Source organism: Lithobates pipiens, unplaced genomic scaffold (assembly GCF_037356315.1).
Source record: "Lithobates pipiens isolate NorthernLeopardFrog02 unplaced genomic scaffold, aLitPip1_a1.2 Scaffold_19, whole genome shotgun sequence".
In the NCBI taxonomy this organism is placed as follows: Eukaryota; Metazoa; Chordata; class Amphibia; order Anura; family Ranidae; genus Lithobates; species Lithobates pipiens.
In genome coordinates this window covers 90,391,355-90,409,801 of record NW_027507764.1, presented here as the reverse complement: position 1 = coordinate 90,409,801, position 18,447 = coordinate 90,391,355, and positions in this window count along the sequence as shown.

The window sequence follows — 18,447 nt, the reverse complement described above, 5'->3', positions numbered from 1 at the left end:
AAATGCTGCATTCTGCTTTTGCGTGCGCTGGCAGAGGAGCAATTCCCGCTCCCAGAGAAGGAGTTGCGGGTACCAATCCAAACGCGCCTGCAAGAAGAGGCCGGTTTGAAGATGTGTTGGTGACATCGGATATGAGGTCATTTTTTCAGCCGACCCATCGACAGGTGTCATACGGATCCAGCATCAGGGAAAGCCTAGACCGTCAGGTGTCCGACTACATCGGGTTAACGGCTGATGTGGACGCTCTGAGGAGTGATGAACTCGCCTAGCTCACGACAGTGTTAACTACCTCACATTTCTAAAAATGAATGAGGCATGGATCTCGGAGGAATTCAACACATGTGACCAGTAGACCATGTATATGTCTAGAAACAATTTTTTTAATCGAGCACACAGACCTTCTTTCTTCATTTGGCTCACTTCCTTGTCCAAAAAAATCACACCGTACTATATGCCCGTACCCTCCTGTTTGAAGAGGTTGAGCGGTGTCATATTTCTACTGAGGCTGCTTATTATGAGGGGCTCCCACCATCCCTGTGCTGTGCTGACATCCTCCTGGGGCTGCTTATTATGAGGGGCTCCCACCATCTCTGTGCTGTTCTGACTTCCTCCTGGAACTGTACCTCTGCTATGGTATATTATGAGGGGCTCCCACCATCCCTGTGCTATGCTCATTATGAGGGGCTCCCACCATCCCTGTGCTATGCTCATTATGAGGGGCTCCCACCATCCCTGTGCTATGCTGACATCCTCCTGGGGCTGCTTATTATGAGGGGCTCCCACCATCCCTGTGCTGTGCTGACTTCCTCCTGGGGCTTTACCTCTGCTGTGCATATTATGAGGGGCTCCCACCATCCCTGTGCTATGCTCATTATGAGGGGCTCCCACCATCCCTTGTGCTATTCTGACTTCCTCCTGGGGCTGCTTACGGTGCAGGTGTCAGTGCTGTATATCACGGTGCTGGTGTCAGATCACGCTATCACGGTGCAGGTGTCATTGCTGTATGTCACGCTGCTGATGTCAGTGCTGTATATCACGGTGCTGGTGTCAGTGCTGTATATCACGGTGCTGGTGTCAGTGCTCTCTATCACGGTGCTGGTGTCAGATCACTCTATCACGGTGCAGGTGTCATTGCTGTATGTCACGCTGCTGATGTCAGTGCTCTCTATCACGGTGCTGGTGTCAGATGACTCTATCACGATGCAGGTGTCATTGCCTACCCTGACCTTCCCTCTCCTCCATTGCCTTCATGCGCTCCACAGTCCTGAATTGTCACAACAATTTCACATATAAAAAAAAGAATGCTTGTAGTTGTCGATCCCAGATTCACCTCATACATGTGTTATGTCATTGGCCATGTGGTGGGACTATGTTTGCACAGCTAGTTATTATTTTGTGGCTGCAAATTTGACCTGTAATATTGCAAAGTTCGCCTCCTATTGAAGTCAATGGGGCCCACCGCGAACGTTACGGTTCGCAAACTATCGGCCGGTTCGCGGTCCGCGTTTGCGAAACGTCCCGTCGGAAGTTCGTCTATCACTACTTGTAAACAACAAATGCCAGAAAAGGGCACAAGTGCATACAGCTCAGGTTAACTATGCTCATTTAAACCTCCCCCACCCCCACTGTTTTTACAAAATTTGTCCACACCCACTGGATGCGGAAAAACATTGCATTATTACCGTCCTTGGGAACCCCAAAGACATAATTCCCAACATTGTGAGATAGGAATGAGGGACACATACTGGCAAACGTATGTAGGCATAGGACACGCCCCCCTGCCACACCCCCTTAAAGGAGAATTAACCAAGAAAAAGGTTAATTAAATCTACAAGAGCTTTTTTTACCACTACTGTTCCTTTATATTGGCTTTTAAAATTTACAAATGCAGCCCAAAGATGCCCCAGGTAGTTTACAGTAATGTATATCCCACTACTGTGAGCCAGAGATTTGGAGGAATGTGGGTGGAGGGAGCAAATATCAGTCACCCTAAAGGAGGGTTGCCTTCTATCCACATAGTTACTTTTTTGTTTTTGCCTATGCATACACTTTAACTCAGTTTTGGATATATTCTGGGATGTGAAATTAGGTAATAAAGTTATTTACTTTTATCCCAACTGATTAAAAGGGAAGTTGGATATGATTTCTTTACGCTGTATTATTTTATTCCACAGCATTTACCTTTCTCCCATACATCACATGCTCAGGAAAGGAAGGCATGCAGTCTGCGGCTATGAACTGTATATATGAAACAGGCACCTACAATCTGAATTTCTCTCCATGATGTAAATGTGAGCTTTCCTTTCCCCCTCCTCTACAACCACAGATTATTTCAAGGAAAAGTAAAGCCATGTGATATTCCACCAATGCTTCCAACTTTAAATTACAGGAAATTAAAATCAGCCTGCAAATGTAAAATTCAGGACAAATTCCTGTATCATATGTCATTGTGGTCTATGCTGATAACCACCAGTATACCTGATCTACTACAGACCCGAGCAGAACTCAGGCAACATCACATATTATGGAAGAAAGGCGTGTCATAGAGGCAGGGCAAGCCAGGGAGTTAGGAGCATCTGATATGCAAAATGTAGTAAACACGACTATGCAGGGATCATTGTAAAGTCAAAGTTTATACTGACAGCCTTATGGTTTTCACCATCACATAGGGGGATTGACAAAGGCCCATTCTTAGACCTATAAGTGTATCCCTAGGCCAGGGTTTCTCAACCAGGTTTCTATTGAATCCTAGGGTTCCTCCAGAGGTTGCTGGGAGTTCCTTGAGCAAGGAAGCATTTCTAACTCCCAGTAATCACTAATATCAATTATCTTTTCAACTGTGTGTAAGGGGGCAGTTTTCCCACAAGTCAACAATGTAAGATTGTCCTTCACCCACTGACCATTAATATAACGAGTCCTTCTCACATTGATCACCAATGTATGGAACCGCTATACCAACTATCAATATAAGCGCGCCATAGATGGTGCAAATTTCTTTCCTTCAACCACGGGTTGCAGGAAAGAAATTTGCACGTTTCCCCCGTCAACACTGACAGTGCTGACAGGGGAATCCCTTCTGCCCAGCAATTGTAGAAGACAGTAATTATTGCTAGCGGCTATTGCTACAGTCTTTATTCTTTTATGTATTTATATATTTACAACTTACTAACCACGCAAATGTGCTGTGAGCTTGAAATGTAATATTTTAGCATGGGTTCTCCAAGACATAAATATTTGTTGACCAGGCATTTTTCTGACACCTGTTTACAAGTAAAAATCAGTGGGGCTGATTTACTAAGAAGAATGCTCTGCGCCAGTTCATACATTAATTGATGCGCTGGAAAAGTCATTAACCGAACGTGCGAATCGGCGCACTTTGAAGCGGAAATAATGATAATAAATACCTGCATATGTAAACTGCAACTGCCGCTAGGGTAATTGCGGTTTTCTCATCGATAATAGCGCATCCCTAATCCAATTGGTTGATTTCATCTCATTGGATGTGTCTTGTTAGGCAATTAGTAGGTGTTCTCAGTTACCGTATATACTCGAGTATAGGCCGACCCGAGTATAAGCCGAGGCCCCCAATTTACCCCCAAAAAACTGGGAAACCTATTGACTCGTGTATAAGCCGAGGGTGAGATATGCCTGTCCATCCCTGTGTGTGTGTCCATCCATCCATCCATCCCTGTGTGTGTGTGTGTCCATCCATCCCTGTGTGTGTGTGTCCATCCATCCATCCATCCATCCCTGTGTGTGTGTCCATCCATCCATCCATCCCTGTGTGTGTGTGTGTCCATCCATCCATCCATCCCTGTGTGTGTGTCCATCCATCCATCCATCCCTGTGTGTGTGTGTGTCCATCCGTGTGTGTGTGTGTGTGTGTGTGTGTGTGGCCTTGTGTGTCCAGCCTACCTGTGTCCTGAGCCTCCGTCCGGTCCCGAGCCTCCGTCCGGTCCCGTCCCGTCCCGAGCCTCCGTCCGGTCCCGTCCCGTCCCGAGCCTCCGTCCGGTCCCGTCCCGAGCCTCCGTCCGGTCCCGTCCCGTCCCGTCCCGAGACTCCGTCCGGTCCCGTCCCGTCCCGAGCCGAGCCTCCGTCCGGTCCCGTCCCAGGATCACCGCTCTTCGTCGGCGCCCATTCCCCTGTTCAAATGCCGCGCCTCCCTGTCTGTGATAGGCGGAACACAATTTCCCAGCAGCCTGTGTTCCGCCTATCACGGACATCGTCTCATCCTCGTCCGTAGTACGAGGATGAGACGATGTCGGTGATAGGCGGAACACAGGCTGCTGGGAAATTCAGTGTTCCGCCTATCACAGGCGAAGGCGGAGCCGGAGGCGCGGCTTTTGAATTATAGAATGGCCGCTGTCTGTCTGCTCGACACGCTGATCGAGCAGGCAGACAGCGATGACTCGAGTATAAGCCGAGGGGGGCACTTTCAGCCTCAAAAAAGAGGCTGAAAATCTCGGCTTATACTCGAGTATATACGGTAATCACTTAAGCCCCGGACCATTTTGCTGGCTTAAGACCAGACCACTTTTTGCGATTCGGCACTGCGTCGCTTTAACTGACAATTGCGTGGTCATGCGATGTGGCTCCCAAACAAAATTGACGTCCTTTTTTTCCCACAAATAGAGCTTTCTTTTGGCAGTATTTGATCACCCCTGCGGTTTTTATTTTTTGTGCTATAAACAAAAATAGAGCGACAATTTTGAAAAAAACACATTATTTTTAACTTTTTGTTATAATAAATATCCATCCAAAAATATATAAAAAAGCATTTTTTTCCCTCAGTTTAGGCCAATACGTATTCTTTTACATATTTTTGGTAAAAAAAATCGCAATAAGCGATTATTGATTGGTTTGCGCAAAAGTTATAGCGTTTACAATATAGGGGATAGTTTTATGGCATTTTTATTAATAATTTGTTTTTTACTAGTAATGGTGGCGATCAGCGATTTTTATTGTGACTGCGAGATTGTGGCGGACACATCGGACATTTTTGACACATTTTTGGGACCATTGTCATTTATACAGCAATCACTGCTATACAAATGCAGTGATTCCTGTGTAAATGACACTGGCAGTGAAGAGGTTAACCAGTGTATGGCAGTGTAGGGGTTAAGTGTTCCTAGGGGCGTGTGCTTTCTTTTAGTGAACACTAATCTCTGCTCCAATCACATGGAGCAGAGATCAGCGTCACTTGTTGCTAGGCAGAACTGGGAGATGCTGTTTACAATGGCATCTCCTAGTTCAGCCACCCTGTGAGAAGATTGTGGGTATGCCCGCAGCGATCGAGTCTGCAGGACCCGCGACTGGACTCACGGGGGTCCCGACCAGCACGCGAGCGCGCCACAGGTGGCACGCTCACGATGGCAGGGCGGAAAATTTAAAGGGACGTACAGGTACGCCCATTTGCCTGCCCGTGCCATTCTGCGAGCGTACATCACCGTGCGCCGGTCGGGAAGTGGTTAATTAACCCTTTTGATGCTAATCTCATTCCTATCACTTCTAATATAGCTTTGAAATTTTTAATTTTTTTTACCCAAATCTTTCAATACATTACAAAGAACAGAGAAGTGTTTCTAAACCAAATAAATTAATATTTTCAGATCTTGATCTTTAACCGCTTGCTGACCAGTGCAGTGAAAATATATGTCGGCACAATGGCATGGCTGCGCAAATGGGCTTACAGGTACATCCCCTTTAAGACGCGGCATTGTGGGCACGCATGCCCCCGCTGTGTGCTCTGTGACCGTGCATGTGGGTCCCACGGACTCGATGTGTCACGGAGCAGCAGAATGCAGAGATACCTATGTAATCAAGGGCTTTCCCCCGTTCTGCCTAGTGACATGACAGAGATATACTGTCTACTGTCATCGGGAGCAATGATAGTTGTCATGTGCTAGGTAGCCCATCCCCCCCACAGTTAGAACACCTCCCTAGGACACACTTAACCCCTTGATCGTCCCCTAGTGTTTAGCCTCTTCCCTGCCAGTGTCATTTACATAGTAATCAGTGCATTGGACTGATCACTATATAAATGACAATGGTCCAAAAATAGTGTTAAAAGTGCCCAATGTGTCTGCCATAATGTCGCAGTCACAATAAAAATTGCAGATCACCGCCATTACTAATAAAAAGAGGAGACAGATCGTGTGTTCCTAGTATATAGGAACACTGATAAATCTCCTCCCCTAGGCAGTCCCATCCTCCCCACAGTTAGAACACACATGAGGGAACACAGTTAACCCCTTGATTGCCCCCTAGTTTTAACCCCTTCCCTGCCAGTGACATTTATACAGTAATCAGTGGCTATTTTTAGCTCTGATCGCTGTAAAAAAATGTCAGTTGTCCCGAAAATGTGTCTGCCTCAACGTCACAGTCCCAATAAAAATTGTAGATCACCGCCATTACTAGAAAAATAAATAAATAAAAATGCCATAAATCTATCTCCTATTTTGTAGACGCTATAACTTTTGTGCAAACCAATCGATATACACTTATTGCGCTTTTTTTATTTACCAAAAATATGTAGAAGAATACATATTGGCCTAAACTGAGGAAAAAAATAGTTTTTTTATATATTTTTGGGGGATATTTATTATAGCAAAAAGTAAAAAATATATATATATTTTTAAATTGTCGCTTTTTTTTTATGTAGCACTGACCCCTAAAGGAGTGGCTGGTTTTCTTGGGCTTACCGCTTACCTCCTTCACCTTGTAGCTCGTCGTTCTTGTCTAGGGGTTCCTGAGGTTGATGGCACAATAACTGCAGAGACCGACACATGAATTCCTTTTGGAATTTTTATTTGCTTAAAACGTTGAACAGAAACACAGTCTCTCAGTTGGGATGGGTAGAGGGTATAGGTATGGAAGCTCAGGCACTTTGAAACGGCTGACACTTAAGGCCGCGTACACACGGGCGGACTGTCCGCCCAACTAGGTTCGTCAAACAGTTTGACAAACAGTCCGTTCAAAATTTGCATGAGCGGACTTGACCACACACGACGAACGAACAGTCTGCTGAAAACTTGCGCGATGACGTGAACGGCACGTACGACGGGACGAGAAATTCGGCGTCCGATACACTATATGAGAACCCACCTTTTTTCAAGACATGCTAGAGCAGTGATGGCGAACCTTGGCACCCCAGATGTTTTGGAACTACATTTCCCATGATGCTCATGCACAATGCAGTGTAGTGGAGCATCATGGGTAATGTAGTTCCAAAAAATCTGGGGTGCCAAGGTTTGCCATCACTGTACTAGAGTTCGCCAGCTGTTACAGAACTACACATCTTATTAAACATTGTGAATTGGTTTCCCTCAAATGCCCACAATAAGAATAGGATTGTCTTGAGCTAGATTTTAGCCCAGTGCTCTTAATCAGTGCTACGCAACCCTGTCCTCAATTATCCCAACAGGACATGTTTGCAGGTTTTCCTTCATCTTGCACAGGTGCTTTAAATCAGATTCAATGGCTTGGTATTTTGGCCAGCTATTTTAGATAAGATAAATTCCAAAAACATGGCCTGTTGGGGGTACTTGAGGACTGAGGCTGAGAACGCATGCACATATGAACGAACGCACACACACACACACACATACACTTCACCCTATGTAGAGACAGAACTTCAAAGTGGGTACAACTGTTAAATTACTAACCCAAAAAACACACTCTCTGAGCATGCCCAGAAAAATTCAAACACAAAAAAATCTAAGTCCCTCAGCATGCCCAGACCAATTCTTGCATTTCACACACCAAAGCCACAGGAAAAAAACAGTCTCTGAGCATGCCCAGAACAACCCAAATGCAGCTAGCACAAAATAAGCCACCCCTTGTCCAAAATTGAGCACATCATCCAGCATGCTACAAAATTGCAAATGGGACAAACACGCCCCAGTCCACGGGGGCAAACAAAGAGCCTAACATGGGCAAAAGTTATACAACAAATACCATTGCAGTCTATGGGAACTGACTTGTTCATTTTGCTAGTCCCCTCTTGGCTGGCTTATATTCTAGTTTTTGGCCTTAAAATGGGTATGGGGGCCCAGGTCCCACCCGAGGGACATATATCAATGTCACCAATGTAGACAACCCCAAAAATGAAACAAGGAGAAGTGCCTTTGAAAATGCAAAATTGCTTAAAAGCTAGTAACGTTAAAAAAAATGGCCTTGTTTACAAGTAGCTGGAACCCGGAAGTGACGTTATGACCCCGGACCCCTACCGCTGCTTCTAAAAGTCACCCAGTTGCGAATCCGACACTCAGGCCACTTTTATGAGAAAGACCTGCACCTGAGGGAAAAAAATATTGGGGTTATGGCACCCAGCTGCAACAATAACCCCCATTATTTAATGCCAAAGTAATAACGTATTTTCCCAGTTAGTAGGTAAAAAATTTGAGAAGCGCTGCTCTAGGCAAAACCATCTGTCAAGTTTATACTGCTGTCTGTGTCCGTACTGGAGAGATTCGCCTCACTATTTGTAATTGTGAGCATTGTCTTTAAGAAAGAGATGGGGAATCCAAAATTTTTAAATATGCCACCAGAACAAGAGGTGAGAGGAAATCTCCCAATAGAGACTGTTTCAGTGATTTTTAGTATTAGCCCCCGTTCACACCCGAGCTGTGAAACTCAAATCTTTAAAAACACTCAACAAGCCAAATTCCACGTTTTTAAACACCTGAAGATCTAAAAGGTACATGAGCTACTGTTGAAGAAAATGGGCCAACTTCAATAGGAGTGTGTGAAAAAATGTATGTTAAGAGAATTTTCTAGGCACTCCTATAACAAAAATCTATGGGGGCAATAATGCAAGATCCTGACCCAAAGAAGCTCCACTATAGCATCTTCATTACACACAAGAAAGTGCAAAACCACACAAAAAAAAAACCCTCACAATTACCTACATATGCTACATCCCAATGTGAAAGGGGTCTAAGATGGCATTTCCCCTCGCTTTGGGAGAGTTCCTATAACTTCAGGGTGTGTCACTGGGAAAGGAAGGGAACCAAAATTTCCCTATTGGGCGACAAAAATACATAATAATAACAGGGGTTTTGGCAAGACAAATAAGTTAGACCAAATCCCGCTGAAAATTACAGACATGCAAAGGCGCTTACTATGACATTCCAAAGGCAACATTAAAAAACTTTTTGAGTGTACTTCTCATGCTGCAAACATATGGATTAGATATTTTTGCAGCCCTTATTTTTCTTTGCATGCCTATACCATCTGTGTTACCTTATACATGCTTAGTCTTTAAAACTTAATACCCCATTCGGGCTGGTAGATTTGGGTGTATGCACCTGCCAGATTTCTCTCTATTTCTCGTTTTTTTTTTTTAAAAGTAAGTGTTATAACTTTTTTTAGGTGTTGTTTTTTTCCTTTTATTAAAGTGTTACTAAACCCACAACAGTAAGATTAGTCTGTATATGCAATAAAGCATGCTTGTTATACTCACCGTGGAACCTAAGGGGTTAATCCTTTGCATTGTGTAAAAAGGCTGCTTGATCCTGTCTCTCAAATCCTCCTCTTCTTTAACTGACTCCAACCCATCTCCTGATAGAACAGAGCATTAGGAATCAGGATGCACATGCTCAGTGAGAGAGTTTTTGTTTTTATTGGGAGAGTGCATGTGATCAGCACAGGTGCCAATCGGCACTATCCAGACAGAGGGTCAGAGGAAAATGAAAACTCTTCCTAAGAGCTTTGATCAGACACTGATACAAGTCACAGACTGCTGTAACTGCTGATGTGAAAAGGTATTTAGCAGTTTATATTTACTAAAATAATTGCATTTCCATGTTCTTTGTACTGTGGGAGACCAGATAAAGTGGATGCAGCCTCCTGGGTTTAGTAACACTTTAACATAAATTGTTTTACAGTTTAGTGCTGAAAATAATATCATTGGCTCTCCATTGATCACCACAATTGCCTGTGCAGAAAAATACAACAGAACAAAATTTAACACGGCAGAGGTAAATGGGGGTGCTGTGCTGGTGGCATCTTGCAAAAATGCCCAAGTCTGCAACCATTTATTTTTTTAGGTTTTCTCCCATATTCTTAATAAATTCTCTCCATTTCATCCCTCTCTTCTCATTACTTCCTTTCTTTCTTCCACCTTTGTTTTCCTTTTTTTCATACTTACTTCTAAAAAATTGATATGCTCGGACCCTAGTTAGACGCCCTGCACCAGACTTCCCCCCATGCACCAGTAGTTACATGGACATCAGATGGACCCTCCTATAAAACCAGCTTGGGGTTTACATGCTCTGTTTAGCCTTGGTACGCTTGTTACATTTTTGATATTGCTACCTGTCTACGTAGTCTCATCCTTTTACTATTGCTAATTACTAATATTTTTGGCAGGATGTACCTGTACACTGAGCATATACTGCCTTACAGTATATTGACTATATGTTCTGTGAAGTTACCTTTTTATTCAGTTATTTATTAAAATTATCTGTTGCACAGCAATAAAAAAAATAAAAAATTCTCTCCCTTAGCCCTTGTACACACGATCGGAGATTCCGACGGAATGTGTCCGATCGGAACGTTTTGTCAGATATTCCGACTGTGTGTGGTCTGCATCGGACTGTTTCCGTCGGAATATCCATCGGACCAAATTTTCCAACTTGCCAGAAATATTTTCCGACAAAATGCTCTGATCGGACATACTCCGATCATGTGTAGAGAATTCCGATCGGACAAAGTGCCACGCATGCTCAGATCAAATTCCTACATCAAAGCTATTGTCTACTAGCCTGAATGTAGTCCCGTTGTAACGAAATAACGTCATCACGTTCTGAATGATCGGATTTTCCGACAACTTCGTCCGACCGTGTGTATGCAACAGTTTCGGACAAAATCCGTCGGACAAAATCCGACAGATTTGGTTGTCAGAATCTCCGATCATGTGTACAAGGGCTTACTCTTACACGGTCCTGGGGGAGAATGTACACCTGAGCCACCTAATTTCTAAATTTTAATTTTCCCCAAGTTAGCTGCTAGTAGAAGCATTATTTGATGTATTCATGGCCCATTGTTTTTTTTTAACATCTCTAAACCTCTCAGCAAGCTGGCAGCAAGTACCTTATTATGTACTTTGTTGGAGGTGGAAGTGAAGGGACGGCTCTCCTTACACCTCTGGTCCTAACACCTGAAGAGCAGGCTCTATGTTTTTATGAAATTTAATGTTACACCTAAATTGCAGTTTGGTTTGGGTATAATTATTCCAAATTTGGACCTCAGCATCAGTCTGACTGGACTATAGGGTGTTCAGCCTGGCCATAGGGGGCACTGTCTCTTCTGGCAGGCATGGAAACACAGTCTGGTTGGGTGCTTTAAGGTTACTTTCTCTCAGAGCCGGCCCAGTGGGAGTGTCACTCTTGCTGTGCTTTCTGGGAGAGGGTACTTAAGATGCGGTTGTCACGTGGTTCGGGGTTCCGGTCCAGAAGTATGTTCTGACTCCATGGTCCTGGTCCTCCTGACCAGCCCCCAGGAAGGCTATGGCCTGGGGTGCGGATCCACCCGACTTTATGTCTCGGGCTGGCTAGCCCGAGGCAAGGAAACTAAGGAAAGGATTCGGAGGTGGTCCAGTGCCGTCTCCGGTTGGGGAGAGGCCCAGCAACTTCGTAGCTATCCAGGGGAGGACTCTTCGGAAGAAGGCCACGTACGGGTTGGCTTCTTAACAAGAGCCTGGTGAGGCTGAGGGACCTAAATGAATCCAATCTCCTGGGTATCGCCGAACCAGCTGAAAGATGCTGGTACCACACGAGTGTTCTACAAGTCCTAGTTTCCTACATGTTCTACAACAACGTCTGTGGCAGAGACTTATTCCTACATGTTCTACAACAAAGTCTGTGGCAGAGACTTATTCCTGATTTAAGCACCTTGTTGGCTGCTAGGCCTAGTGAGAGAGGGACTATTGAGTGAACATCCAGCTGTAAATGGCTATTTTCTGGATTTAGTGGAAGTAAGCAAGTCCTTTATTATTGACTTTGACACCCAGAGGCGGCTCTAGACTTTGTGAGGCCTTAGGCAAAACTTAGACATGAGGCCCCATTCACGCCCATAATGGGAAAAATATTATAAAAACGATAAAAATGAACTGTATAAATGTGCATATATTAACTTAAATCCTATGAACTATGAATTTACAGTTTCTATAAATTTCTCTAACCAATTATTCTAATGATACAGGAGACAGTCAGAGACTGTGCAGACAATGCTCCAGGAGACGGTCAGAGACTGTGCGGACAATGATACAGGGGATGGTCAGACTGTCTGGCCATGATACAGGAGATGGTCAAAGACTGTGTAGACAATGATACAGGAAATGGTCAGAGATTGTGTGGACAATGATACAGGAGACGGTCAGAGACTGTGCAGCCATGATAACAACAGAATGAGCATAATTGATAACTTAACAGTCTAATGCTTCTTCATCGTCAGCAGGTTTATGGAGAGGGTAACACTGCTGTATTACTTAACTGTAATAGAGAAGGTGGTACTGGTAAACCATTCTGGGTGTACTGTCTGGCAGAGGAATATGAATGACAAAAATATCTGCACAGAATTATAAATCTTTTGGTAGAGTAAACATTTCACATATGTGTGTGAATAGATGTTTGCCTGGCGTTAATTTTGAAAGCAGAATGAGCAAGATAAGCAGCAAGATAAATAATTGAAATAAAAAATAAAATAAGCCCTCCAGTTTGAACGACATCCTGTCTCATTAAATGGCATTCAACTGAAATGTACATGCCCTCAGCCTGTCATTCAACAAGTGGTGGCTGGTGCTCAAAATTTTGGGGGGGGTGCAAGCAAACTGTGCCATCAATTGTTGCCACGGTGCCATCAAACGCAGCCACTGTGCCCATCAAACGCAGCCACTGTGCCCATCAAACGCAGCCACTGTGCCATCAAACGCAGCCACTGTGCCCATCAAACGCAGCCACTGTGCCCATCAAACGCAGCCACTGTGCCCATCAAACGCAGCCACTGTGCCCATCAAACGCAGCCACTTTGCCCATCAATTGCTGCCACTGTGCCCATCAATTGCTGCCACTGTGCCCATCAATTGCTGCCACTGTGCCCATCAAACAAAGCCACTGTGCCCATCAAACAAAGCCACTGTGCCATCAAAAGCTACTAAAGTCCAAAGAGAATAAGAGAACCAACCTTCAGTATGGTGGAACTATTTTAATCCTATTGATCCAGGCAAACCAAAACCTCAGTAAAGCAGATGACAAGTTATTTTTACAATGTGGGAAAATAAAACTGTACAATTATACATGAACTATTATTAATTTGAGAAAAGAAGCACTTTGCCATGAATGAAGAAGCCCCTCCAAGAATTCATAATATGACTTAAAGCCGGGTTCCACCCTAAAGTGGAACCTCCGCTGATCGGAACCCTCCCCCCCTCCGGTGTCACAATTGGCACCTTTCAGGGGGGAGGGGGGTGGAGATACCTGTCAAAGACAGGTATTTACACCCACTTCGGGGCATAGACTCCCGTGGGAGTCTACGCCATTTCCTGTCCCTGCGCGCTGTCTGCTGGGACACACACGGGTCTCAGAGACAGCGCGTAGAATTCCTATTGCGCTGCGCGACTCGCGCATGCGCAGTAGGGAACTGGGAAGTGAAGCTGATTCGCTTCACTTCCTGATTCCCTCACCTAGAATGGTGGCGGCAGCAGCAGACGAGAGCCGAGCGATCGATCGGCCTCGGCTGCCGGGATCGCTGGAACCCGGGACAGGTGAGTGTCCATTTATTAAAAGTCAGCAGCTGTAGTATTTATAGCTGCTGGCTTTTAATATTTTTTTTGTAGGTGGAATCCCTCTTTAAAGCCCATGCAGAGATAATATGGTCTTTGACTTGGGGGTGCATTGTTGTAGTAATAAATATATATATATATAAAATATTGTGCTTTCGACAAGTCAATGCTGTATTCTAACAAATTCTGACATTACATTGGAGCAAGTACAATTTACATATTATATATATATATATATATATATATATATATATATATATATATAAATAAATAATAGTAGTGCTTTATATAATATATATATATATATATATATATAATAGTGCATATATATATATATATAATATCGTGCTTTTGGCTAAGTAAATGCTATATTCTAACTTGACATTACATTGAAGCAAGTACAATTTACATAATAAATAAATAAATAAATATATATATATTTATATATATATATATTTATATAATATATATATATATATATATATATATATATATATATATATATATATATATATATATATATTATATATATATTACAGTTATAGACACTACCTGCTCCTGCTCCTCGCCTTGGTGACTTTGGTAGCAGGACTCAGAGAAGCAACACACAATGTTCTCTCTCTGCCCTGCAGTGCACTCTGGGAGTTGTAGTCTCTGCAGAGCACAGGCACCAGACGGCCATGTTGAAGTCTGTGTGCCTGTGCTCTGTGGGAGAACTACAATTCCCGCCATGCACTGGGGCCGCCGTCGCCGACTTTAGGGGAAGGGCTAGGACTCGAAGGACGGCGCTGCAGCAGTCGAGCCTGCTATTGGACGCAGGCAGCATGACCATGCCCACACCATCCACCACCATGATGTCGAGCGACTGTGCACATTAGTTTTATCCCCCCTACTCGTCCACCACCGCGGAGCGCGGCGGTGGATCAGCTCACTCTACACCGCAGCTGTGTGCAGCGTGCCCGCCGCCCACTCACCCCACCACTTGCGAGTCCCAGTGCCCCACATTGTACACAACAACAGCACAACACCTGAAAGGCAAATTAGGCAATTGCGCAACGGCGAGGCCCTTTCTGTGGGCGAGGCCTAAGGCAATCGCCTAATTTGCCTAATTAAAGAGCCGCCTCTGTTGACACCAAGAGTACCTGAACTTACTTCCTAACCCTCTGATCCTACACTAAGAGACTATTCGTTAATTACATTTTTGCAAATAAAAATCCCCTTAAGCGGATCTGCCGTCAGTCTCTAAAGTTTCTGGGCCATCTACCACGGGAAACCCCTAGACACAAATGGAAGTGAAGAAGGTAACGGTAAGCCCAATCAAACCAGCAGCTCCTTCGGGGGTTAGTGCTACACATCCATGGAACAGTAACATGCAATAAAATAAACAGAGTTGCTAAGAGTTCAGTCCATGGTTTAACAGGGAGATGCTAACATAGACTGCAGAGGAGATCACCAAAGAGCTGGGTGAGGGTATCACCGTGGAATAGATTGAAACAGCAGCTACCAGGAACATCAGAAACCACAACACACTACCAATCAGTTCTGAGACAGACTGGGGTCAGCAACCAGGAAGACAGGTAGCGGGACAGAAGGTAATTTAAAGGTAGTAAGCTGAGGTCTAGGAATGAGCCGAACACCCCCGAACAGACACGAAATTTGTGCGAACATGCAAACACCATTAAAGTCTATGGAACACGAATATGAAAAATCAATAGTGCTAATTTTAAAGACTTATATGTAAGTTATTGCCATAAAAAGTGTTTGGGGACCCAGATCCTTCCCTAGGGGACAGTAGCATCACCACAGTTGGTGTCACCTGGTACAGTAAAACATGTTGTCACCCACCCTCCTGTCTAGGCTGCCCAGCACTATGCAGGGAGCGAAACGGTCATGGGGCGCACCCCAAACCAGCCCCTGTAAATGATAGTATAGGGTGGTATAGTGGCAGGTTGAGGTGGTATATGGTAGGTTAGGGTGGTACAGGGCAGGTTAGGGTGATATAGGGCATGTTGGGGTGGCACAGGGCAGGTTGGAGTAGTATAGGGCAAGTTAGGATGGCACAGGGCAGGTTTGGGTGGTATGGGTCAAGTTAGGGTGGCATAGGGCAAGTTGGGGTGATATGGCTCAAGTTAGGGTGGCATAGGGCAGATTGGGATTGTACAGGACAGGTTGGGTGGCACAGGGCAGGTTGGGGTGGTATAAGGCAAGTTAGGGTGGCACAGGACAGGTTGGGGTGGTATAGGGTAGGTTGGGGTGGTATAGGGAAAGTTAGGGTGGTAGAGGTAAATTAGGGTTGCAAAGGGCATGTTGGGGTGATAGAGGACAGGTTGAGGTGGTATAGGACAAGTTAGGGTGGCATCAGGCAGGTTGGGGTGGTATGGGGCAGGTTGGAGTGGCATAGGGCAAGTTGGGGTGGCACAGGGCAAGTAGGGGTGGCATAGGGCAGGTTGGGGTGGTATAGGGTAAGTTAGGGTGGCATAGGGCAGGTTGGGGTAGTATAGGGCAAGTTAGAGTGGTACAGGGCAGGTTGGGGTGGTACTGGGCAAGTTAGTGTGGTACAGGGCAGGTTAGGGTGGCACAGGGCAGGTTGGGGTGGTACAGGGCAGGCTGGGGTGGCACAGGGCAGGTTTGGGTGGTAAAGAGCAGGCTGGGGTGGCACGGGGCAGGTTGGGGTAGTACAGGGCAGACTAGGGTAATATAGGGCAGGTTAGAAGTCTATGTAGTGACACTGTGCAGTGTGCAGAGCAACTTACATAGCATGCCTCATGCCTGCAGATGAAGACCCGGGCGGAGCTGCTGTGTCCTCACCTCTATCTGCTTCAGCTTCCGGATCAGCCAGAGTGAAGGAGGCAGCCACACCCCCAGCTCCGCCCACCAACTCCGGCTCACTCGGGGATATTAGACTGACTGAAGAGTGTTACAGGCAGCCTCCCCCACATGGCTGAGTGCCCTGCTTGCACCGCTCCACTACAAGCAATACAGTACAGTGTTTAGCGGTGGCCCCGGTGTCACCCCTCTGGCCGCACCCCCCACTACCCCCACAGCAACGCCACTGCCAGGGGACATGGATCAATTAAAAAGAAAGTTTTTAAATGGCCGTTTTTTCGGGAGCAGTGATTTTAAGAATGCAAAGTAAAAAAAATGAAATATTCCTTTAAATATCATGTCTGGGGTGTCCCCTTAGTCTGCCTGTAAAGTAGCGAATGTTTTTTAAAGTACTACAGCAAAATGACATTTCTAAAGGAAAAAATGTAATGTAAAATTGCTCACAGTTGTAATGTATTACCAGATCCCGGCAATATACTTAAAAAATCATTTTAAAAAAACAGTGTGGGTACCTCCCACCAGTCCATACCAGGCCCTTCTGGTCTGGTATGGATATTAAGGTGAACTCCAAGCCAATTTTTTTTTTCTAAATGGCGTGGGGGTCCCCCCAAAATCCATACCAGGCTCATGCCGTTTTTTCCTTAATTCTGCCATAGGGCTCCCCTTAACCACTTCAGTACACTATATTATATATTGTACACTGCACTATATACCCTGCACTGTATTATATATACTACACTGAGTGCACTATATACTCTGAACTGCGGTATATATACTATATGGACTTTTTTCCAACGGATTTCATCCTAAACTGGTGTTGCATACACACGGTCGGACAAAGCTGTCGGAAAATCCGATCATTCGGAACGTGATGACGTTAGTTTGTTACGACGGGACTACGTTGAGGATAATAGCCAATAGCTTTGGTCTCCAAATTTGATCTGCACATGCGTGGCACTTTGTCCGATCGGAATTCTCTACAAACGATTGGAAAAAGTCAGATCGGATTTTTTTTAATTAAAATTTGAGATCCTGCTTTCAAATTCTTTCTGTCGGAATTTCCGACGGAAAAAGTCAGATAGAGCCCACACACGATCGGATTTTCCGACAGTATAATCCAATCTGACCTTTTCTGTTGGAATTTCCAACAGTGTGTACAAGGCATAACTCTTGTTGGGTGCAGGAACGGTCCCTGCTGCCTCTCCTTGGAGGCCTTCTGGACATTTTTTACCACCGCACTGTATTATAGACTGTGTACACCGCCTGAAGTGTATTTGCAACTATACACACTGTATTATATAGTATGTACATTGCCTAGCTCAATCTCTCTATCTCTGTCCACTACACTATACAGGCACTGTGTAAGCAGCCTTATATAGTGTGGGGCATGGACTTAGTTCTCCTCTTTGGCCAATTATGGCTATCGCTGAGGAGCATGCTGTGATTGTCCAAAGCATGCAGGTCAGGTGTATGCTTTGGCCAATCATCATACAGCACTGAGGTCTTGCATAAAATTTGCTGTTCAGCGAGCGGGCGAACATCCGATGTTCGAGTCAAACTTACGTTTGACTCAAATTTGAAGCTCATCCCTACTGAGGTCACATTGGGAAATTAGGAGAGATTAGCTGTGGTCAAAATTTAGCCAGGAGTAGACAAATGAAGACAGGGTCAGGCTCAAGTTGGGTCACAATAGAAGGTCAGAGCAGAGACAAGTCCAGAGGCAAGCCAAGTCAGCAACAGGTAAGCAGATCACAGGAAGAAGTGCAGATTCGGGCCCTAGGAAAATTGCTCAAGACAATCAAGCAACTTCCTAGTTCAGCTCTTTTCCTTATATAGGC